The 25,698-nt window shown below is 42.9% G+C and overlaps 1 pseudogene; it reads right to left on the bottom strand.

The window, feature by feature from the left end:
- Window positions 1-6,144: 6,144 nt before the first annotated feature.
- LOC127210109 (proteasome subunit beta type-2-like) lies at window positions 6,145-6,626 on the bottom strand (annotated as a pseudogene).
- Window positions 6,627-25,698: the final 19,072 nt, after the last annotated feature.

Raw genomic sequence — 25,698 nt, 5'->3', positions numbered from 1 at the left:
GAAAACAGACAGCCCTGAGGAGTTTGCAGTGAGGCCCTGGAGGGGAAAGCAGAGTCACCAAGTCCCTGGTGGAGCAAGATGCGGTACTGATGCTGATACAGCTTCAGGAAGAAAAATGCTTCCGAGAGACAAAGCGCTCCTGGGATGCGATGTGGGCAGTGCAAAGTGCTGGGAACTCCCTGTTGTGCCTAGAACAGGGACAGGAGAAGAATCTGTTCATTAGAACAGCAAGCACAAGCCCCCTTTTCTCTGGAAAGAGGATAAGGTGGCCTCTGGGCTTGTTTGAGGAATTTATACCTACAGGTCACCAGCGCTACTCAAAATAGCGAGAAGTAAAGTAAGAAATGGGCATCAAAGGAGAAGCATGCCAAGGAGAAATATCTAGTTTTAGGACTCTGGAAGGAGTAGGATGCATGGTCATATTAGTGTGGTGATACACCCTGGATAGAGGCCAGAAAAAGGCAACCCAACACCAACGTTTTTCATCTCTCAGGGGTCTCCCAGGGTGACAGACTCACAGTGGAGAGGAGGATGCCCTAGACCCCAGTGTGAAGTGCATGCTCTGTCAGAAATCCTAGTCCTTTGACAAACCAGAGTGCTGGAGTGATCGAGTGTTCTAAGTTACTGTCCTAATCTCCCAAAGCTGTTTCACAGGTACGCGTATCAGATCGGTCGGCAATGTTAATTAATAATAGTGGTACGGACGCTGGTTGTAGTCACCCTGACTGCCATCACTAAGTGTGGCCAGTGCTCTACCCATTGTTGTATTTGATATGAGCAAGTTAAGTTCATGGAAAAGTTTTTGGATGGGGGAACTGATTTCAAAGGGATTAAGGAACTTGGCCAAGTTCATACAGTTTTCTTTTCTTTTCTTTTTTAAGTTCATATGTTTTAAAGTCATGGAGCTCAAGCTGAAAATAAAGACAAAGGTATGCTCTTAAACAATTTACCTCACCAAAGAGCTAAATGAATAGAGCAAGTGTGTTAGTTAGGGCTTTATTGCTGTGAAAAGACACTGTGGCCACAGTAACTCTTATAAAAGAAAACATTTCATTGGGGCTGGTTTAGAGTTTCAGAGGTTCAGTCCGTATCACCGCTATGGAAGGCACGGCAGCATGCAGGCAGACACATGCTGGAGGAGCCGAGAGTTCTACATCTTCCTCTGAATGCAGCAGAAGGGGACCGTGCGCCACACAAGTGTAGGAAATCTCAAAGCTTTTGAGCGTATAAAATCTCAAAGCCCACCTCCACAGTGACACTCTTCTTCTGACAAGGCCACACTTACTCCAGCAAGGCCACACCTCCTAATGGTGTCACTCCCTATGGGCCAAGCATTCACCGGTCTGAGTCTATGGGGGGGGGGGGGCATACCTTTTCAAACCACCACAGTGAGTGATGGAAGAATATAAAATAATATGGGCTAGAGAGCTGGCTGAGTGGTTAAGAGCACTGGATACTCCTGTAGAGAGCCTGAGTTCAATTCCCAGCCCCCACATGGCAGTCCAGTCCTAGAAAATCAGACCTGGTATTCTGATCTTGGGGCACCAGGCAAGCACATGGTGCACACACATACATGTAAGGCAAAGCACACACACAAAATAAAATAAATATATGAAAAGGCATTATTCTTTTCAGATCTGTAGCTCATAATTTGAATATGGGTGAATGGCACATGCTTTCTGTGAACCACAGAACCATCAGTCTCTTGCCAGCACCTCCTCGGGCTATTTTCTGTTAATACTTGGCTTGAAATGATTTCTTAAATCAATTCAATTGCATTTTCTACAAGCCAGACATGGAAAATTGCCAGAATGTCAGCTCTTTCTAAATGACTGTAATTCGAGGAGTAAAATTATAGTGCCAGGCACTTGGTGTGTATTTGCTGACAGGAGTGGTGTTATATTGTCACTAAAGGAAATCCGGCTGTTGGTCACTACTCTTTCCTCAAGGTTCTATTATTGGACACCCTTGTAAATTCTCAGTTTTTTTCCCTTGTAAAATATATGATTAAAGAATGATTTTTACAGTTCTTCTGTTTCCCACTTTATGTGAGTGTGTGATATATTTAAATACTTTTGCTCTGTTTTTTTTTTTTTTTTTTTTTTTTTTTTTTCTGAGACAGGGTTTCTCTACGTAGCCCTAGCTGTCCTGGACCTCACTGGGTAGAGTAACCTGGCCTCAAACTCACAGAAATTCACCTGCCTCTGCCAAGTGCCTGGATTAAAGGCCTGCACCACAATACCTGCCTGGCTCAATATCTTTACTTTTATTTTTAAAATTTAAAAATTTAGTTATTCTCTATCTAATTTATCAGGATCTTTGTAATTTTTTATTTAAAATTTTTAACGATTTAGTTGTTTTGTTTTTTTATGTGTATGAGTGTCTTTGTTTTGTTTTGCTTTTGCCTGCATATATATGTGCACATCACATGTGTGTGGAGACCTCAGAGGTCAGAATAAAGTAGATTCCCTAGAGCTGGTGTTTCGGTTGGCTGTGAGCCACCATGTGGATACTAGGACATGAATGTGGGTCCTCTGCTAGAGCAGCAACTGCTCTTAGCCACTGAGTCGTCTCTCCAGCTTTCCTTTTAGTTTAATAATGGCTTTATACTTATGGAAACCAACTCCACCAAATTGTAAACAGCATCCATGCCCAATAGAGAAGAGCAATCAGGAAGTTGGGAAGCAGATAGTTGGAGATTTCAGCAGGAGCCTGGGTAATGATGCCCGATAAGGCCAACTGCCATGCCATGACTTTGCGTTGACTGATCAGCTTACTAAAATACACTGGTGGCTCAAAAGCAATCTGGGTATATCCAGGGAGAGCCAGCTCTAGGGAGATGTTGCACCCCACTGTGAGGAGCTGGATCAGACTGATTCTAGGGGAGGGAAGGGGACCCGTAGTAGTGGGGTTGAAGAATAGGAGAGCCGAGCTGATTGATCTTCCTTAAGAGCCCAAAGGCCTTGCTGTCGCTTTCTCTTATGACCCAACTAATAGTTCCACTTGGGCTGCATACCGTAGTTAAGTGCTGCAGAGTAGCAATAAAGGACTTCTCAGAGAGTTGTCATGCCCAGATATCATAGGACACTTAGTGTGACACACTTTCCTCCACCAATTCTAAAGTAGCCACCCAGCCGTGTGTGTGTGTGTGTGTGTGTGTGTGTGTGTGTGTGTGTGTGTGTGTGTGATGATGGTGATGGTGGTGGTTGCTTGCAGAGGTATGAGCTCTTCCACCGACCTTGATTCCTTTGATCCTTTTATTCCATGCATCACTGTCCCTAGGAACTCCTTCCTGTCTCTGGGGATTTGGTCCCTGGAAATTTTTTTGCCCAAAAAGGAAGCAAAGCCTCCAAAACCTCTGTGCTTGGGCAGCCTGAGAAGGCATTCAGTGCTGTGGTTAGAAGCCAGGCCTTAAAGCCCCACTTCTTATCCTGCAGGCATTCCTATGCATACTACTGCTTCCCAGTGTCCTGACATTATTAACCCTTGCCCTACCAGGTAGATGAGAGAGATGAGAAAGAATAATTGCCACAACTCACAGTGAAGTCTCCTACCCGAGAAACCTAAGAGGACCAACAGGGGACCCAGTCAGAACATTATATAAGTTGCCCCAGTACTGTCCATGTTGTTCTACCTGATATTGGCCCATAGATTCAGTGGAATTCCAAAACATAGGTTAAACAAAGTAAAGATAAAGATGCTTACCGTAATATGAGTCTGAAATGACCTTCGAAGGCCTGGGTGCTCAAAGATTGGTACCCACCATGTGATGTCACTGGGGAAGGGGGGACCTGGGCAAAGCAAGGCCTACCTGGGAGGAAACTAGGTGTCTAGCTCCAAGCCCATGGAGGGGACGTTGGAACCCTTCCTCTCCTGTGTTTCCTGGCTATCAGCACTGAGCAGCGTCCACCACACACTCCTGCCGTGATGTTCACCAAGGACCAGGTTCCTAACAACCATAGGCTGAATGCACGAACCAAATGAACTTTCCTTCTTCGGGATGACTTATTTTAGATATTCGTTACCATTGTGAGTGGCTGCCTAAGGCAATGCAGTTTACACCCAAACGTTGGCTTCATGTAGAATTGGTTTATAAGTAAGTTGGTCAATGTATTTCCACATTTATATATTGAGTGGGTTGAAATTGTTCACTTTCCATGGCTTCTTGAATGTAGCAATTAGGAAAACATAAACAGGTTATTTAATAGATTTGACCAGAACCAAGAATAAACAAGGTAATCATAACTATTTTATGGGACAAGAGAATTTTAACTATAGGGTAATTTAGTCCTATTTCCACTTAATGTTCTTTGAAATATGAGCAGACTGGGGGTCTGCCAAGACCATTTCTTTTACATTGCAAATGGAAATTGATGTATATTAAATTAGCTGCAAAATTGCTCTCTCACTAATAAAACATATTAAATACTATATGTTCTTTACTCCTGGTATTGAATTAAATAAACATTACATTATAACTCAAACAAAAGTATTTGTACATTAAAGCCAGGTGTGGTGGTGCATGCCTTTAATCTCAGCATTTGGGAGGCAGAGGCAGGTAGATCGCTGTGAGTTCGAGGCGAGCCTGGTCTACAAAAGCAAGTCCAGCAGAGCCAAGGCTACACAGAGAAACCCTGTCTCAAAAAAACAAACAAAAAAAAAAAAGTATTTGTACATTGAAATAATAAATTCAACAAGACAAAGATTATGTCTGTCGGCACATATGAGTGAGAGAAGACGTAAGGAGACAAGAAAAAGTTCGCGATGGAAACACTTTCCCTCCGTGCTTTACCTTCAAGGCAGGGAGTGTATCACATTCAGTACAACCCAGTTAAAACCCAGCTTGCTGCTCAGTAAGGTTGTGAGTGTGTCTTAGAGAGTCCTTAAAGATCCAAAGGACATTAATAAAAATGTTTTGTTGTTTTGTTTGCTTGTTTGCTTTCCTAAGACAGGGTTGCACGTAGCCCACGTCGGGCTAGAGTTCTCATAGTATCTGTGGGTGGCCTTGAACTTCTGATCTTCTTGTCACTGAGTCCTGACTCTATAAAGCACCAATCCTGGATTAAGCAACAGCAACAACAAAAACCCAAACCAAAACCAATCACTTTTCTATAATACTTTGTGTTAAACATCTGGTTTGGTTTTGCCTTTCACAGTTCTAGAGAGGGCTCCTTTTTAGAGGATGTGGGTACAGTTCAGCAAAACCTTTGCCTCGAGTTGTGCTCAGCTTACAGAATGTTCATTATATGGTCTCACGGTGATGTGTTGTGGCCTAATAGGATCCAAGTATAAACATCTTAGTATCAGAAAGCTTAAAGAGCATTAAATGGTTTCTTTTGTGTCTTCATTAATTTTGTGTCCGGGACTTATGGTTTAAGTTGTTTAAAATGAGCAAATAGTAGATATTATAAAATATCATTTTCGGAGGCCAGGTGCCAGTGAAAGGGAGGGCTTAAGAATGCTATACTGGTTTAGCGTATTTCCCTCTCTCCATGGAAATCAAGACTTCTAAGTGTCAAAAAAATCTAAAAGCGTTTCTGCCAGCGCAGATCATCTCTCACCACCACTACCCCCGCCCCATCTAAAAGTTTCTGAACGATTCTCCATTGAAAATCTGCCTTGTTCTGAGAAGAGAGCTAGTTTTCCAAGTAGTCTGGAACGTGCGGAAGGTTTGGTTTGGAATGAGGATGTCAAGAGAGAATTTCTGACTTTCTAACTCTCACTGAAGCTGACTAGATTATGACATTTGTAAAGAGCACTGAACCCATTTTAACATACACAATGATAAGGGGGGATCTTCTCCTGTCTTATTTTATACGATCACCTTCCCCTGCGCTGAGAAAGGGGAGGACAAGTGTCCAGGTTCTTCCAACATTGTACAATCTCTATCTTTCCCTCTTTCTCCCCCCCCACCCACCCTGTCTCCTTTGTTTCCATAATACTTTATTAATGCTTTGCTATGCATCCTATACCAGATGTAGCTAATTCTCAAATAGGAACAAGTTATTTTTTTTTTAAAGCTCTATTCAGCTTTATTTTGAATTAACCACCTATCAAGAGTGCAAATCAAGAGAGGAGGGAAAAAATAATGAAAGGAGCCCATCCAAAAAAGCTCTCTGGCAAGCAGGAGGGGAAGACGTGATGTCAGGGGCTGTGCTCAGAGAAGGAAATGCTCTCCAGGTCACCCTGAGCACGGAAGGTATGCAGATTCAACAGGAAGCGCTTCTGGGCCAGGCCGCCAGACATTTCTTAAGAAGCCCCATTGCCCTCTCTAGGTGAGATAGTTGGTGTGCAGTGTCGGTCAAGGAGGCAGGAAGGCACCATAGCCACCAGCTACAAAAGGCTGCCAGGTGGTCCATGCACGAAAGCTCTGGTCCTCTGTGCTCATCACAGCCAGCCAGGAGAAAGTTCACGTGATGCGGGGTCAGTGTCTCCAGCCTCTCCAACACCTAGAAGTAAAATTCCCTCCTCCGCCCCTCATCTTAAACATCCTGTCATGATCTTCTTTCATCTGTACGATATTGCTTGCGGCAATACGGCTTGAAGCGATGAGGACATGGGGCGGGGGGGGGGGGGGGGGGGGGGGGGGGGGGGGGGGGTGGCTGAATTTTGATGACGTACTTCATGGTAGTGGCAAGCGAGAGGCTGCAGGGTGCACAGAGAGAAGGGTTTACTGGGTACACAGCCTGACCAGTGAGCGAAATGAGAAATTCTTTTTAAAAAATACTTTATTTATTATAATCTATTCACGTTACATCCCCATTGTTATCCCTTTGCTCTAATATTCCCGTTCCCACCCTCCCTCCCTCTTTTGCCCTATTCCCCTCCTCTAGACCTCTGAGGGAGGATAAAACTGGGGGAGGGGGAGGGCAGGGGAGACTATTCTTCCACTCTCTGGCCACAGGCCTATCAGGTCTCATCAGGGTACCCTGTATTCCCTTCCTCGGTGTGCCTGCAAGGCAGCCCCGCCAAGAAAGAGGCCGTGATCAAATCATGGGTGCCAGAGTGTATGTCAGAGGTTCAGCTGCAGTTCCTCCTCCCAGATGTGGAGAATGAGCTGTCCATCAGCTACATCTGAACAGAGGGGATCTAGGACCTCTGCATGCGTTGTCCTCGGTTGGTGCATCATTTTGTGCAGGCACCCCTGGATACAGATCTGCTGGCCTTGATGGTCTCCCTGTGGAGCGCCTGACCTCTCCAGGGTCCTTCCATCCCCTCCCTCACTCTTCCATACCACTCTCACCTGGAGTCCAGCAGTGAGTCCCAGTATCTGTCTCGGTTCCCCGCTGGGTGGAGCCTTTCAGAGGACATCTATGTTGGGCTAATATCCACTTAGAAGTGAGTATATACCATGCATATCTTTCTGGGTCTGGGTAACCTCACTCAGGATGATGTTTTCTAGTTCCATCCATTTGCCTGCAAGAAATGAGATGTTCTTAAGAGTGGTGCCATGATAGGATTACTAGAGATACACATGCCTGGGTAGAGAGCACTGTAGCTTTACAAAGATTGTTTTTCCTAGTATTCCCTTGATGTACCAAAGTAGCCTTACAGAGGGCCCAGGAACTTCCAGAGGACTTTCTCTCTCTCTCTCTCTCTCTCTCTCTCTCTCTCTCTCTCTCTCTCTCTCTCTCTCTCTCTCTGTGTGTGTGTGTGTGTGTGTGTGCACGCGTGTGTAAAGATTCTTTCCTTCCCACTTGAGATCCAATACAACTGTAACTTTCAACAGAGTGGAGACAGTCCTGACTTGAGATGCCTCAAGGAGAAAGAGGGGGACAGGCTCCATGCCAGGACCTTGAGGTTTGTGGGGGACAGCTTGTTCTAGGTTTGGTGTGTGGCTTTGGTTTGTAACCCAGTTATACCTAGCCACCATGGCAAAGCAGTCATGTTTTGGGACAGTAGGTGATTGTGTGAGTCCATTAAGCTGTCAGGCTGGGTTTCCATGTGCTCAGAGCCACTGCCACCCACACAGGGGCTCTGCGGCAGCAAACATGCCCTTCTAGCAGGACACTAGCTTCTGACAGAACCAACTTATAACAGTGTCACTGAGTAGACATGATGATTAAAACTGGAACCTGCGGCCTGAGGGCTGTAGTTTAGCAGCAGAGAGCTGGATGCAGTCCCCAGCACCATAAAGCCCAAACCAAACCCAAGCGCGAAGTTAGATAGAACAAGGCTGTTGCCTCAAAACAAATAAGTTTCCAGAAATTTTGATTGACTCCAAGAATGAGGACTCTCTTGCTTGCTTTTGGATCCCTTTTCCCTAAATAACCTCCTAGTCAGTCAGACTCCAACTTGATAGGCCAAAGAGGGTTGCTATTCATGGGATCCCCACCCCCACCCACTTTGTGCCAGAAATGGGGAGGGGGGGTGGGAGGAGAGGAAGGAGAGTTGTGATCTGGATGTAGAGTAAATAAAATTATCAAAAATATAATAAAGAAATGCTGTCTATTTGAAACAAAAAGACACCAAATTACCTGTATTGCCGAGGCACTCGGGGTGGGGGATTGGGGTGTGGGGGAGGGAGAAGGACTGAGCAAGTTCATTGAAGAAATGAAGAGAGTTGGCCCAAATTTGAATCCATATTATGTTTACTATGCTAAGTTCAAAGTGAAGCTCCAAGGGAGTTTTTCTTTTTTGCAGATTGAGTTGAGTACAAACTGTGTGTGTGTGTGTGTGTGTGTGTGTGTGTGTGTGTGTGTGTATGTGTGTGTGGTGTGTGTGTGTGTGTGTGTTTGTGTGTGTGTGTGAGAGAGAGAGAGACAGAGACAGAGACAGAGACAGAGAGAGACAGAGAGAGACAGAAAGAGACAGAGACAGAGACAGATAAACTGCATCTCTAGGCCTAAAACCTCTTCTTCATTTTTTTTTTTCAAACAAAACATTTCAGAAGAATGGATTCTAAGGAATGCATGGCAAATACTTTTCATGGTAGATATTTAGGTACTTTGTAAATATTTGTGGAATGAAGGAATCCCTGGCTTATCACTGTTTTTGCAAAGTTTCCAAAAACCTGACAACCATACGTGAATTTCCTTAGGGTTGCTTACAGAGGTGGCTCTCAGCCTTCCTGCTGCTGTGACCCTTTAAAATACTCCTTGCATCATGGTGGCCCAAACCATAAAATGATTCTTGTTGCGATTTCATAGCTGTCATTTTGCTACTGTGGGGAATCGATATGGAGTATATTTGGTATGCAACTCCTGGGAAAAGGTCATTTGACACCCCTAGGGGGTCGCGACTCGCAGGTTGAGGACCACTGTTTTACAGAGCCGTGAGTGAGGGTTTGCTTGCAAGAGCAAACACGTTTTAGCAGTGGTTACACCAATGGAGAGAAACGCTCTCCCTCCCCCAGCCGTCACTGAGTGAGCATAAAACCTTAAGAAGCAGTGGGTCCGTGGACTCCCTGGCTCTCGATGGGCTGCTAACAGGCCTGACCTTGTGCAGGCAATCGCACTGACTGAGGAGTCTTCACTGAGTTTGGTAGGCTCAAAAGCAAAAGGTAAGTATAATTCCATTTGTAAATTAGGTGGTCCCATATTGACCAGCCTGAGATAGGTGTGAGACTTCTCACATCCCACTGAATATGTCATCCTTCCCCGGGGTTCACAGTACCTGATCTGAAGATGATGTGCAGTGTATTCGGCAACCTCTATGGCTGCATACATTTTATAAGTAAATGCAATACACCTCTATTAGCCAATCAATAAATACAAAATCTAAAGCATTCATTTCTATTACCTGAATAAACTATGTATCATGAATTTGCTTATACTGCAATCTGTCTTACAATGCAAAATGGTCATTAAATCATCCCACTACTTTCTAAATCATTACTGAGTTTTTGGAATGACTGGTGTCTGATAAGTTTTCATTAGCCTGAAAGCTTAAGGATGGGCTTTGCTCCTGACATACGCTGTCAGTATGGCTGGGCATCATCAGAAGCAGCCTGGTGAATGGGCCCAGAGCACAAAGACTTAAAACCTCACCAATGAGTGCCATCTGTACCCAGGGCTGAGCTTCTACCGTGGGGATTTTCTTTTGGGTCCAAATCAAGAGCTCGATCTCCATCTGTCTGTGCCAACATAGTACAAATTCTCAAAGGGCTTAAGGTTTCGGAAAAATCACATGCGGCTTAGGTTTTTGTTCTGGGACTTACGACACTAGACATTCCTATGGGCACGCATATACAATTTCCTTGAGGTTGATTGCACGAGCTGCATTTCAGAAAAGAAGGGCCTGACATCACGAGGAAACCGCTTTTAGTTGCTCCATTTCCTGGAGCCTACAGCTGGCAAAATGCCTAGGACAAGATGTATTCGATTCAAGTCCAAAGCAGCACTGTTAGGAGAAGCAGATGGCCCACCTAAGGTGAAAAAATTACTTTCTTGTGGGGAACTGCGGGTAGCTTATTCACTTCTTCTCTTAGAAGGTGGGGATGTGGGGAGGCAAAAATAAATAAAACACGGAACAACGGCATGGTTGAGCAAGGCTACGTGGGGGCATGCCTCCTAGAGGCATCTGTCACAAATGTATTAAAGTGTCCCCAGATCTTGAAGGCCATCCGTCGGAACAGCTAGTAGAACCAACCTGCAACTAAAGAGAGCAGCCGCCAGTCATCCTTTCTCACTGAAAGGAGAAAGGTGAAAAGACTTGTGATGGTTCAAAGGCACCACCGATAAAGATAAGGAAAATAACCTGGCAGGTGGCAGAGCTAGGGCTCTTGTTCCTCCCGCAGAGGTGGGGCTGGCAGGGGAGGGACGGCAGGAGTTAGCTCTCTACAGCTGCTCAAGGGACATAGAAGAGATTGAATTTGAGGTTTTCTCCTGGGCTCTGTTTACATGGGGCTGTTTGTCCGTTCCTCACGGTCCCCCCACCCCACCCCAGGGTTTCATGTGCGTCAGCCGAACACCCTGCTCAGTTCTGGCACCCGCAGCCAGGCAGCAAGTTGATTTTCTAACATTTTTCCAGATGAGAGAGAAATTTAGGAGTGTTAATGTTAGTGTCTTGGTCACCCTGGAAGCACATTTCATCAGAAGGCTGTTCAGCCCCGGGTGAAACACACCCCAGGACTATCTGATTCTTTGACTCTGAACCGTTGTTCATAAGAAATACTCTTGCTGGGCATGGTGGTGCATGCCTTTAATCCCAGCACTTGGGAGGTAGAGGCAGGCGGATCGCTGTGAGTTGGAGGCCAGCCTGGTCTACAAAGTGAGTCCACGACAGGGAAGGCTACACAGAGAAACCCTGTCTTAAAACACACACACACACACACACACACACACACACACACACACACACACACACACACACAAAACCACAAAACCCAACCAACCAAACAAAAAAACCCTCCAAAAACAAAAAAGCAAACAAACAAAAAAAATACTCTTATTTATGAATTTAGAATCTTACGTATCTTGCTGACAGGCAGGATATATATCTTTGCTTAAGGAAAACAAGTTTAGAGGTCACTAGAAAAGTTTATTTTATATATGTTATAGACAAATAAACCTAATTTTTCAATGTTTTAATTAATAAATAAATTTATGATTAAGTATTTATTTACATGTGCCTCAGTTTAAATATGAATGTTAAGGGACAATCTTGTAGTACCCAGTTCTTTCCTTCCATCATATGGAGATTGAACTCAGGTCATCAGGCTTTGGCAACAAGCATTTTTACCCATGAGCAGCATTGCCAGTTTAAATAAATAAATTTACATCTTGTTTAATATGTTAGTTTCTTTAAGGTGCCCTAGTACAGGTTAGACTAGCAGCCTAAGTGCCTAGCAACGCAGATAATAGTCTATCTAACCCTGACCATTTTTTTTTTTCATCTTGCTATTTCATGACTCTTCATCGCCAAATCCTCAGATTTTCTTCTCTGGCTTCTGTTTCCCTTTTTAAATACAACACAGAGCATCCCAGAAAGGTAGCCTCCTACTGGATTGTTTAAAAGCAGCAGAAGATCAGCTCGAATTATTTTTGTGACTCACTGTGGTGTCTCATCTCCCTGGACCTTCTGAAACAGCTACATTTTATAGACTGTGATCATAGAGTCTCAGAAAATAGCAACCCTAGAGATTTCTGCAGTGGACATTGTCCTCTAGACCTTGAAGGGGTGGGCTACGGGCAGTCTATGTAATTACGCACATGGCATCCATAAACAAGAGAGGGGAAGGGTCATGCTACCGGTTACAGTGCTTACCCAGAGCCCCTCATTGCCTTGGTCATGCAATTCAGAAAGGGGATCGTTAGGACTATACGAAGTGCGGAGAGCTCCCACCCACAGAGCAGAACTTCGGTGACACCTATTTTTTCGCCAGCTTTGTTTTGCACAGCTGTGGGTTAGTGGTTCAATATGCCTGTCTTTCCACCGTCAGAGAGAATGCGTTTGGGTGGCTTGCCCTGGTGTTTCATGCCTGAGCTTTTCAAAGCCAGAACAGCAACATTTCAAGTCCTCTCACTTGGTTGTCATGGTCCTTGGGAATAGTGACATTGTAATCCGTAGATGTTGCACACTTGTTCATTATAGACCATTTTTCCACTGGCTTTTTGGTGACCTTGCTGGTAAGTTTTTCGTCAACTTGACCTAAGCTTGGGTCATGTGGAAAGAGGGGCTATCAGTTGAGAAAAGTTTTTTTTTTTTTTTTTTTTTTAAATAAGATTAGCCAATAGACAAGTCCACTGGGCATTTTCTTAATTAGTGATTGATATGGGTGGGCCAGACCATCATGGGCAGTACCAGCACTGGGGCAGGTGGTCCTGGGTTGTATAAGAAAACAAACTGACCATGCCATGGAAAGTAAGCTGGGAAGCAGCATTCCTCCATAGTCTCTGCTTCTGTTCCAGCCTCTGGCTTCCTGCCTTGACTTCCCACAATGATGGTCTGCGACTTGGAAGCATGTGATCAAATAAACCCTTTCCTTCCTAGGTGGCTTTTGGTTGTGGTGCTTATTGCCACAATGTGAAAGCAAACTTGGCCGGTGACCAATGTATCTTGGCTGTCTACAAAAATGAGTGGCAGTAACAGGGACCCATTTACAGCCTTATACCCCAGATATTGTCCTGTATCCTTTGAAAGCAGTGGTGGACCTCTGTTTATGTGCAAAGTAGAAATAATTAGAATCACACGTTAACACCCCCTTCTCCTAGTTTAGAGACTTGACAAAAATATTAATTGTAACTATATCTTCTCAGAGCACTCACTTCACACACACACACACACACACACACACACACACACACACACACACACAAAATAGAATTGCTCTCTGCAACCGAGATTTATGAAAGTGAAGTGGGCCAGATGAGATTTGCAACTCCGGATGTTTACTACTCGCGGGGCCATGGCAAACTTTTGTGAAGCAAGGCTCCAGTTGGGTAGAGATGGAGCAACTAGAACAGACTCTCATTGTGCAACTACGTCTTCTCCTTTCGTTCTTGTGTTCCTGTCTCAAGCTGTAAACCACTTAGCAGATTTAATTTTTTTAATGTCCCACCACAAGGGCTCACCGTTTCTTACAAAACGTGGCCAGGGATCACCATGGACAGTGCATCTGAAATATGTATGAAAGACTCACATCCTCACATCCTACTAGTCTTTTTTAAAAGCTATAGAGAAGTTTAAAGAAGGCTTTAAAGTTTAAAGAGAAAGAAGTGGGATTTATTTTTGATGATCTTGTATCATTGTGTGTGTGTGTGTGTGTGTGTATGTGCATGTGTCTGTGTGTGAGAGCAGGTATGCATGTGCCACAGTGCATGTTGGAGGTCAGAGGACAGCATCAGGTGCCATTGCTCACCTGCTTTACTTGAGAACAGAATTTCTTGGTGTTCTCCGTGTCTATAATGCTAACTGTCCCCAGCTTACTCTCCTGCTTCCACCTCCCATCTCATCATTAGACTGTAGGGAGTATAAGCTTACGCCTGTCTTAGTCACTGTTCTATTGCTGGGAAAAGACACCAAGACCATGGCAGCTCTTACGGAACAAACTATTTAACTGGGGATTTGCTTACGGTCTCAGAGGCTTAGTCCACTGTCACCATGACCTGGAGCTCGGTGGTACGCAGCCAGACATGGTGCTGGAGAAGCAGCGGAGAGCTCTACATCGTGACTTGCAGGCAGAGAAAAAAAAAAAAAAAAAAAAAAAAAAAAAAAGGCTTGGCTATGAAGCCTCAATCCCTACCTACCCAATACACACACACACACACACACACACACACACACACACACACACACACACACACACACACTTCCTTCAACAGGGCCACACCTCCTAATCCTTCTAATCTAGCAGTTCTCAACCTGTGGGTCATGACCTCTTTAGGGTTCACATATCAGATACTTTGCATATCAGATACATTATAATTTATGACAGTAGCACAATTACAATTATGAAGTAGCAAGGAAGCAATTTCATGGTTGGAGGTCACCACAACATGAGGAACTATGTTAATTATGTTCTATATTAATTATAATATGTATTATATATTTATAATATAACAAATATATTTGCAATAAAAATGTAAAATATATTATATAATTATATATTATATATAATATATAATATTATATGGTATAGTTTAACCTGTTAAACTGTAATATATTCACAGCCCTGGGAACGTTGAAAACCATTCTTGTAATGTTTTTGAACAGGTCCACTGCCTGGTGACTAAGTATTCAAATATATGAGCCTATCAAGGCCATTTTTATTCATGTCACCACAATGCCTGTGTCTGGCTTTACGAGCATTCTGTGGCTCTAACACTTGTCCTTGCTCTTGTCCACAAGAACTCACTGAGCCATTTCACCAGTCAGTCCCTTCTGATGGCCTTTTATTCACGACACAGCCACTCTACCTTTATTTTTCACTGCAAGTTTGTCATACGTATCATTTTTCCTATGTTGTGGGTAGGATGGAGGTTCGGGGAAATTTAGTTACTTGGCAGTAATAGAGAACACTAAAAGCTTAAAACTAGAAGTTTCCGTCTTGTTAGGTACGTACAGAAATATGGAGCTCATACTGATGTCCTAAACAGAGCTACGTTTTGATGTGGATTTATCTTTGAAGCCGCTGCTCTTTTCGTTGTGCCATGCTCTGGCACCAGCACTCAAGAGGGCTGCTGCCAGCAGGGCGTGGTGGCGTGCACCTTTAATCCCAGCACTCGAGAGTCGGAGGCAGGTGGATCTCTGTGAGTTCAAGGCCAACCTGGTCTACAAAGTGAGTCTAGGGCAGCCAGAGCTGTTACAAAGCGAAACCTCGTTAAAAAAAAAAAAAGGAGGGGGGGGGGGACTGCAGCCAAAGTACTTTAAAATACCACCGACAAAATGGTGCAGTAGAAGCAGTTTCTTGAGACCATTCAGTTCAACCTGAGCCCGTGAGTCACGGCTGACCTACATTCGACAAGTACATTCATGAAAGATGAGTAAGAAAAACATTTGTCTCTTAGGCCATGGTGACAAAGCTGACAATCATCGTGAGTCATTTGGATCACTCCTAGGTTCTCCTCCTAGGCAGCCGAGTGCCTAGAAGACTTTTTTTTTAGGTTCGTGTTTGAGCGCCAGAGAGTAGTCAGTATGCCAACAGGCAGGTGCACACTTGGTGTCTTCTCCCTGCCAATGAGACGCTCTGGAACGACAGCAGCCACACGGCCATTGGAGGGTCTCTGTGTTCTGTTCGTGGTCCGAGTTACCCAGGAGAGTATTTCCTAACGAGTTCTATTGCCTGGGACTCTTGATTTCAAAGTGTGCCCAATCAACACTTCAACTGCTTACTCCTGGCATCCTTACTCCCAGTGTTCGAGGATCTGGAGTTATCATCAGAGCTTCCTGAGGGAGTCTCCCCTCCACAGCCACTCTGGCTTCCACTGCGTGGCAGGTGGACGTACAATCCACCAGCACTGCTTTTATTGCTGGCTCAGAAAGAAAGCGATTTCCAGGTTTCAGAGACAAAGCAGGTTTCTTGTAGAGACTCAAGCTCTCACTTTATTGTTTGTTTGTTTGTTTTTTAATTATTTTTTTAAATTATGTTTACTGAAAGTAGTGGATTCGTAGGAACTATCACATGCAGTAGGTCTGCTCTGTAAAGGAACATAGGAAGAAAGTGAAAATAGTCTTTAGAATTCCAGATTTCACGGTGAGTAAAAAGCGGTAGTCTTTTAAGTTGTTGTCGAGCGCCACCTGCTGTTAGTACTAAAATGCGGCTCTAGAGAGGGGAAAAGTGCCCGTAGTAAATGCCTAATCCCATTGGCTGTGTTTTACCACGGGAAAGCAGCACAGGGGTCTGATTTTATTCAAGATTCAAGTAGGTAGCACAAAAGCTCCAGAACAGTAGCTCAAGCTGCATGTCTCGAATCCAAGATTCTCAATTTACCAACATGTCCCCACTGTCTCTCAAGCATACAAAAGAATTGAGCCAACGTGATTCTCTGAAGAATACTATTTCACAGTTGGATTAGTCACACTTTTTGGGCATCTGACTCTTTTTCGTCTGTGTCTACACAAGATCTGTCGACTCTATATGTTTCTTGGCCAGTGTGAGTTGTCATATTTTAAACAATTGGCACAGACCATGAAAATTGCAAGGCAGTGAGTAACGCATTCAATTCATATTGAATTATTTGTTCTAAATTATTCATTCACCCCTTGCATTTGCTTCTCTTTCCTGTGTATGCCAACTGGGATTTCTTTGGTCAATAGGGTGTTTCTGAAATGAATACGTGCCCTGTGTGAGTTTAATTAGGCCTGCTTTACGAAAACATCAATGCCTGACAGAGTGACCGCTCTTGCAGCCCTGGCTCCTGGGAGATGATGTGGCTTACTGAGCTATGAAATGAATAAATGTTTTGGTGGCTTAAAAAATTTTATTTTGTTTGAGATTTTATTTTATGCACATGTGTGTCTGGGTATCACCGGTTGTTGGCTGTTGTTTGGGGGCAGGGAACTGAACCCAGATCCTCTGCCAGGGCAGCCAATGAACTATCTCTTCAGTCCCTAAGTGTTTGTTTGTAATGTTTTCCAGCTAAATCTATTTTTCTAATATTTAGAAGGCTTTAAATATAGCAACAATTATACACATAAAACTATGATTTTACCCATTTTTAAGTGCACAGTTCAGTAAAGTACATTTATCTTGTGCAAGCACAGCAATCAATTTCCTTATCATTTCATCTTGTGAAACCGAAATTTTGTATGCATTACACGGTCACGCCCTCTTTCTCTTCACCTCTAGCGCCCGCAAGACATCATCTTTGCTATCACTTCTATCAACGTAAGTGTTCTCACGCACTGTACAACACTATGCAGCACTTCTCTCCTTGTGATTGTTCTGTTTAGTATAATGTCCTCTAAGTTCATCCATACGGCTGTATATTTGAAGCAGAATCATACTGTTCTCTCTCTCTATATATATGTGTGTATACTGCAATTTGTTTTTTTTTTTCATTTTCAATTTATTTATTTATTTAATCGCTTCATAGCTTGATCTCAGCCCCCTCCCTCCTCTCCTCCAAGTCCCACTCTCCCCCTCCTCTCCTCTCATCACCCCTCTCCCTTTTCCCAAAGAAGGGGAGGCCCCCAAGGGGTACCAACCCACCCTAGCACCTCAAGTTGCAGCAGGACTAAGCACCTCCTATGCTTTCATCCACTGATATTTAGGTTGTTTCCTCCTGTTAGCAATTGTGAGCAATATTGCTATGAACATACTATTCAAAACTTACTTTAAGTCCCTGCTTCCAGTTCTTTGGCATAGCCACCCAGAGACAGGATGGCCAGATCGTATGGTAATTCCATTCTTAGTGTTTGGAGGAACAGCCAGTGGTTTCTACAACAGCTAGACCCTTGCCCACCGCCACAGGTAATACCTCATCACATCCTACCCGATCTATTATCTATTTCTCTTTTGAGTCATCTTGACTAGAGTGAGGGGCTATCTCAGTGTGGTTTTGTACAGATATTTGCTTTTTAAGCCACTGAAGATTTTTTTTCTGTGTCAAAGGCTGACAAATAGAGTGTGAACACAAATATGGGTAATTCCAAAACCTGTAGAAGCTACCATAGGAAGTGGCCTTATTCATAATAACCAGAACATGGAAACAGCCTAAGTGTCCCTCAGTAGAAGATTGGATAAAGAAACTATGGTACATATATACTATGGAATACTACTCAGCTATTAAAAACAAGGAATTTCTGAAATTTGTGGACAAATGGATTGAACTAGAAATGATCATAATGAGTGAGTTCACCCAGAAGCAGAAAGAGTCAAATGGTATATACTCACTTATATCTGGACACTAGCCCAAGGGGCATGTCCCATGAAAGTCTTCACTTACCAGGAAAGTGAGTCAGAGGGAAGGACATCCTATTGGGACTTTAGGTGAGAGAAGCATGGGAGAATGGGGAAATAGAAGGATTCAGAGGGTCCTAGAAACCTACAAGAAGAACATTATGATGGGCAGATCTGGGCCCAGGGGTCCTGGTCAAACTATGGCACCAGCCAAGCACAATATGTGCAGTAAACATCGAACCCCTACCCAGATCTAGCCAAGGGACAGGACATTCTCCACAGTTGAGTGGAGAGTGGGGACTGACTTTCACACGAACTCTGGTGCCCCATATTTGACCATGTCCCCTGGATTAGGAGGCCTGGTGGCACTCAGAGGACATATAGCAGGCTACCAAGAAGAGACTTGATACCCTATGAGCATATACAAGGGGAGGTGCCCCCCCCCCAGTCACAATCATAGGGGAGGGGAATAGGGGAAAAGCAGGAGGGAGGGAGGAATGGGCAGATACAAGGGATGGGATAACTACTGAGATGTAATATGAATGAATTAATTAAAAAATTACAAAAAAGAAACTACCATAGGAAAAGAATGCTGGCTCCAAGATGGCGTGTCGATTAACTAATTTGAGAATGTACCAAGGGGGACGGGGTACCACGGATAAGATTTTACATTGCTAAGATTCTTACCTCCTCATCCCTTTTACCTGGACCTCCTTTTAGGTCAGATGTTGTGGTCCACGTCTGTAATCTCAGCACTTTGGAAGGTGAAGGTAGGAGAATCAGAAGTTCAGGGCCAGCATGGGCTACATGACATCCAACATCCGGTCTCAGAGAAAGCAAAAATAAAATTTATGAAGCACTTACTAGGGCAGCAGTTCTCGACCTTGCTGATGCTGTGACCCTTTAATACAGTTCCTCGTGTTGTGGTGACCCTCTAGCCGTAAAATCATTGTGTTTCTACTTCATAACTATAATTTTGCTACTGTTATGAATTGTGGTATAAATATATGATACGTAGGATATCAGATATGTGGGCCCCCCCAGAGATCATAACCCATAGATTGAGGACTGCTGTGCTAGTCAGTGAACGTATAATGTTTACAGTATAAACGTTTCTCTTAACTAATTTTAAGACAGGAAACACTCTGTCTACTATAATCCTCATTTATAGTACCTGGGAAGTAAAAAGTATTTATTTATTTGTTTATTTATTTTTGATTAAAAATATTTATGTGAATTCACGTGGAGACACTATCGGGGGAAATAAGGAAACAGCCAGAGAGGGGCAAGGAACAGAGTACAAGGACATATCTATTGCAAAATGTCACAATGAACCTTTGTGTGCCAACTTGAAATGAATAGATACTAAAAAAATCTTTAAAAAATATTATTATGTTATTATTGTTATTATTGTTATTATTATTATTATTATTATTAATTCACATTACATCCCGATTGTAATCCCCTCACTCTTAACTTCCTGTTCCCACCCTTCCTCCCTTTTTTGTTCTGTTCCTCTCTCCATGACCCCTGACAGGTGAAGTCCTCCTCCCTCACTGTCTGACCACAGCCTATCAGGTCTCATCTGGATAGCCTGCTTCCCCTTCTTCTGTGTTCCGGCAGGACCTCTCCCCTAAGGGGCAGTGATAAAATCTAGGGCACCAGAGTTCTTGTCAGGGGCTGTTCCTCCCCCCAACCCCCTTTCCTCATGTGGAGAGTGACGTGCTCATAGGCTACATCTGATCAGGGGCTCTAGGTCCTCTGCTTGCCATGTCCTTGGTTGGTGTATCAGTTTGTGCAGAACCCCCAGGGTCAAGATCCACCAACCTTGATAGTCTCCTTGTAGAGCTCCTGACAATCCCCCTCCATCTTTCCATCCCCCAACTCTTGCATACAATTCGCTCTTTGCCCAGAGTCTGGCTGTACATCTCAGTATCTGTCCTGATCTCCCACTGGGTGGAATCTCTCAGAGGACATCTATATCAGTGAGTATATACCATGTGTGTCTTTTGGGGTCTGAGTTACCTCACTCAGGATGATCATTTCTAGTTCTATCCATTTGCCTACAAATTTCATGACTTTCTTGTTTTTGAGAGCTGAATAGTATTCCATTGTGTAAATGTACCAGAGTTTCTCCATCCATTCTTCAGTTGAGGAACATCTAGGTTGTTTCCAGATTCTGGTTATTACAAATAAAGCTGCTATGAACATAGCTGACAGGAACAATGTCCTTGTTGTATAGTGGAATATCTTTCAGGTATATGGCCAGGAGTGGAATAGCTGGGTTTTTAGGTAGCACTATTCCCAATTTTCTGAGAAAGCTCCAGATTGATTTCTAAAGTGATTGAACACATTTGCACTCCCACCAGCAACAGAGGAATGTTCCCCTTTCTCCACATCCTTGCCAGCATGTGCCGTCACTTGAGTTATTTTCTTAGCCATTCAGATAGGTGTAAGATGGAATCTCACAGTCGTTTGATTTGCATTTCCTTGATGACTAGGGATGTTGAGCATTTCTTTCTTTTGTTTTTTTGTTTTTTGAGACAGGGTCTCTCTGTGTTAGCCTTGGCTGTCCTGGACTCACTTTGTAGACCAGGCTGGCATTGAACTCACAGCGATCTGCCTGCCTCTGCCTCTCAAGTGCTGGGATTTAAGGCATGTGCCACCATGCCTGGCTTTGTTGAGCATTTCTTTAAGTCTTTCTCAGCCACTTAATATTTCTTTGTTGAGAATTCTCTGTTTAGCTCTGTACCCCATTTTTAAAATTGGGTTATTTGGTTTAGTGGTGTTTAATTTCTTGAGTTCTTTATATATTTTGGATATTAGCCCTTTATCAGATGGAGGGTTGGTGAAGATTTTTTTCCCAGTCTGGAGGCTGTTGTTTTATTCTGTTGACATAAATTAGGGAATGTATACAGTTCACAATAGCCACAAATAATATTAAGTATCTTGGTGTAACTCTAACCAAGCAAGTCAAAGACTTGTATATAAAAAAAAAAACTTCAAGTCTCTAAAGAAAGAAATTGAAGAAGATATCAGAAGATGGAAAGATCTCCCATGTTCACAGATCAGGAGGATCAACATAGTAAAACTGGACACCTTGCCAAAAGCAATCTACAGACTCAGTTCAATTCCCATTGAAATTTCTATACAATTCTTTACAGACCTTGAAAGATCAATTCTCAACTTCATATGGAAAAACAAAACAAAACAAAACCCAAAATAGCTAAAACAATCCTGTACAATAAAAGATCTTCCAGAGGAATCTCCATCCTGGACTTCAAGCTGTACTATAGAGCAACAGTAATAAAAACAGTGTGGTACTGGCATAGAAATAGGCTGGTTGATCAGTGGAACCAAATCAAAGACCCAGAAACAAACTCCCACACCTATGGACACTGGGTTTTTGTTTTTTTTTACAAAGAAGCCAAATCCATGCAATGGAAAAAAGATAACATCTTCAACAAATGGGTGCTGGTCTAACTGGATGTCTACGTGTAGAAAGATGCAAATAAATACTTATTCATCACCCTGCACAAAACTCAAGTCCAAGTGGATCAAAGACCTCAACATAAAACCAGATACACTAAATCTGTTAGGAAAAAAGTGGGGAAGAGCCTTGAACACGATGGCACAGGAGACAACTTCCTGAACAGAACACCAACAGCCCAGGCACTAAAGTCAACAATTAATATAAAAGACCTTAATTCAAAATAAATGAATGAAATAAAAGAGCGTTTCTGTATGCTTGGAGTTGTATTTTAATAATGTGGCCAGTAGAGGTCAGAGCTGAGTTTTTAAATATTGTGGATGGCAAATCAGTTCATATCTGTGTTTACACAAGAATGTGCTCATTCTGGGTGTCTCTTGATCTGTATAGACCAGGCAGTCACCATTAGCAAAGATCAGAGAAAAAAACACTTACATGAGAACAGATGCCTTAGAATGGCTTCTCCTTTGTGTGTGACCTGGTCTTGGATCTTAAGGAAGAAGGAAGGAAGAAGGAAGAAAGAGAGTGAAGGAGGGAAGAAAAGAAAGAAGGAAGAAAATATGAATTTTCTTTCCACAACCTGGACCAGAGAGCTCAAGGGTAGAGTATTTGAAAAGTAAAAGAAATTTTGCTTTTGTTCATGGCTTCCCACACAGGAGGCATGGTGCTACACACGTTTACACGACATCTTACTCCTTGAAGTGAATACTGTCAGGACAGCACAGTGAGTTCACCTAACTGCATCAATTATTGAATGAACAAGCAAGTAACGCATTGTTAGGGAGAGAGGTTTGCTTTTGGTTTTGTTTTGAAGAGGTTGATACAGTGTATTTTCTTGACAAAACTAAATCCAATTTAATTAACATCAGGTAAGTTTACATCCAGTGACTTTTTAAATTATTATTATTTATCAAGTATCTTTTTGGGGAGATACTGAAATGTGTTCCCTATCAAGGAATGCTGGAATGTGGGATAGAGAGCTAAATCAAGGGGGGTGTTAATTCTGCACCTCTGGAAGCAGTCTTTCTCTTTGTATATCCAGGAACAACTATAGAATCCCTCCATTTCCCACTTCATATGTCATGAAGTAAATATAGGAGGCTGTTCTTGTGTTAGTTGGAGAACACTCTCTATGGTGCCCAGTCGTGGAGGAGGGAGTTACAGAGGAGAGGTGATCTACTGAGCATCAGACGCTGCTGGGACTGGCATTGTCTGACAGAGTGGATAAAGGAAACAGGTCAAGAATATGAATATCACGCAGGCTCTCTCCTGTTCTGCCTCAGTCAATGTGTGGGCCCCTAGCTTAGACAATCCAGTCTATTGTAACTTTAGAGGGGTTGGGTTGAGCTTGCTGTTCCTTAAGAACCAGAGAACATAGCTTTTGCTCAAGAAACGAGGCTGTTGCCAGGAAAATGCAAGCGTAGAGTCTCTTGTGAGGTTGTGGAGGAGGAAACAATGCAAATTACTCATCCATGTTTTCAGTGTGGGGCAGACAGAGTAAGAGGATGGGAGAATCATCATTGTACCAGCTCACTGGAAGTGTTCAGAGAATGTCAGATCTCAGAATTAGAACAGGACTGTTCTCTCTCTCTCTCTCTCTCTCTCTCTCTCTCTCTCTCTCTCTCTCTCTCTCTCTCCTACTTAGTGCTTTAATCAGCTGTTGGACACTTAATATATAAATTGCAATCATCACCCAGAATGAGAGGATGCCAAGGGTACGTGAACAAATTAAAGGCTCTTAGTCAAATCCAACAAATATATGCTTGGTAATGGCTTTGGCTAAATTATATTTATATATATATATATATATATATATATATATATATTTTTTTTAGCATGTTCACATTCGCCTGTGGTTACCGAGGATTAAGCTTGCCAAACTTTAATGTGGTACAAATGCCATGTTCAAGGCGAAGTAAGTAGACTGTTAGAGAGTCTGGCAAATGAAAAGCAGTATTAACAGCTGTGGCTTTCAAACAGTTTTGAGGCTAAAATCATATAATCGTGCAGAGTTGACGCGGGCACTGGTTCTCCAATTTTTTTTTAATAGAACGTGATCATTGGTAATTTTTCCTGGTGTTATAATCAGAGTTTCATCAGACGTGATAAAAACCAGAAGATTAAAATGGATTGGGACTCTAATTAATTAATTAGGAATTTATTCAGGAACTAGGGTGTTCAGAATCATATGCTTGATGCAAACTACAGGCTCACACACTTCCCCACAGGCAGTGAAAGAATTAATTTGTATCTTCTCTGTTTTTTAAAGTAGATGTCAAAATGATTGAGAACTTACAGAAATAATGGAGAATGACAGTGATTCCACATTGTTAAATAATTGGCCTTTGAATAAGGGAATTCAGTATTATGGTTCTGACCACTTGACATCAAAACACATTTGAAAAATGACCGAAGATCTACAGATTACCTGATAACTTGAAGCAACATAAATTTACCATAGATATGACCATATATGACATGCATCATATTTTTAATATCTTAGCTTTCCATTTTGTGCAGTAGTGTATGTTTGTACACGCAGGCATGGGTGCCTGTGTATGTACACACACTGGTCAGAAGTTGACATCAGGTCTTTCTCTATTTCTCTATTGCCCTCCACTGGGGATCTCACTCAACCTGGAGCTCACTGTTTTTTTGTTTTTGTTTTTGTTTTTTTTTTTGCTTGTTTTTTTTTTTTTTTTTTTTTTGCTTTTTTTCTTTTTAATTTTAATTTTATCACTTTTTTCAGATTACAACTCAGTTGTTATCCCATCACTTGTATCCTCCCACTCCACCCTCCCTCCTGCTTTCACCCTATTCCCTTCCCCTAGGTCTAAGAATGAGGAGGAACTCCTCCCCCACTATATGGTCATAGGCTATCAAGTCTCATCTTGGTAGCCTGCTTATTCTTTTTTGAGTGCCATCAGGCCTCCCCACCAAGGGGAGGTTGTCAAATATGGAGCACCAGAGTTCATGTCAGAGGCAGTCCCCGATCTCCACATAACTGTGGAGAATGTCCTGTCCATTGGGTAGATCAGAGTAGGGGTTCAATGTTTACTACTTGTATTGTCCTTGGTTAGTGCAATAGTTTGAGCAGACCCCCTGGGCCCTGATCCACCCATCACGATGTTCTTATTGAAGGTTTCTAAGACCCTCTGGGCCCTTCTACTTCACCATTCTCCTATATTTCTCCTAGAGTCTCAGTAGGATGTCCTTACATCTGTCCCAATCTCCTGGTAAGTGAAGACTTTCATGGGACATGCCTCTTGGGCTAGTGCCCAATTATAAGTGAGTATATACCATGTGAGTCTTTCTGCTTCTGGGTTAACTCACTCATAATAATCATTTCTAGTCCCATCCATTTGTCCAGACTGGGAAAAGATTTTCACCAACCCTACATCTGACAAAGGTCTAATATCCAAAATATATAGAGAACTCAAGAACTTAAACACCACCAAACCAAATAACCCAATTGAAAAATGGGGCTTAGAACTACACAGAAAATTCTCAACAGAGGAATATCAAATGGCTGAGAAGCACTTAAAGAAATGCTCAATGTCTTTAATCATCAGAGAAATGCAAATCAAAACAGCTCTGAGATTCCATCTTACACCCATCAGAATGGCTAAGATCAAAAATTCAAGTGACACCACATGCTGACGAGGATGTGGAGAAAGAGGAACACTCCTTCACTGCTGGTGGGAATGCAAACTTGTATAACCGCTTTGGAAATCTATCTGAAACTTTCTCAGAAAACTCATCCCCCACTATAAGATCACAGCCTATCAGGTCTCTTCCTGATAGCCTGCTTCCTTTTCCTTTGAGTGTCACCAGATCTCCCCACCAAGGATAGGTGGTCAAATAGGGGACACCAGAGTTCATGTCTGAGTTAGTCTCTGCTCTCCACACAGTTGTGGAGAATGTG

The sequence above is a fragment of the Acomys russatus genome, chromosome 27 (assembly GCF_903995435.1).
Source record: "Acomys russatus chromosome 27, mAcoRus1.1, whole genome shotgun sequence".
NCBI lineage: Eukaryota > Metazoa > Chordata > Mammalia > Rodentia > Muridae > Acomys > Acomys russatus.
The sequence above is the reverse complement of the archived record's forward strand: the minus strand, read 5'-3'. Positions and strand labels throughout refer to the sequence as shown.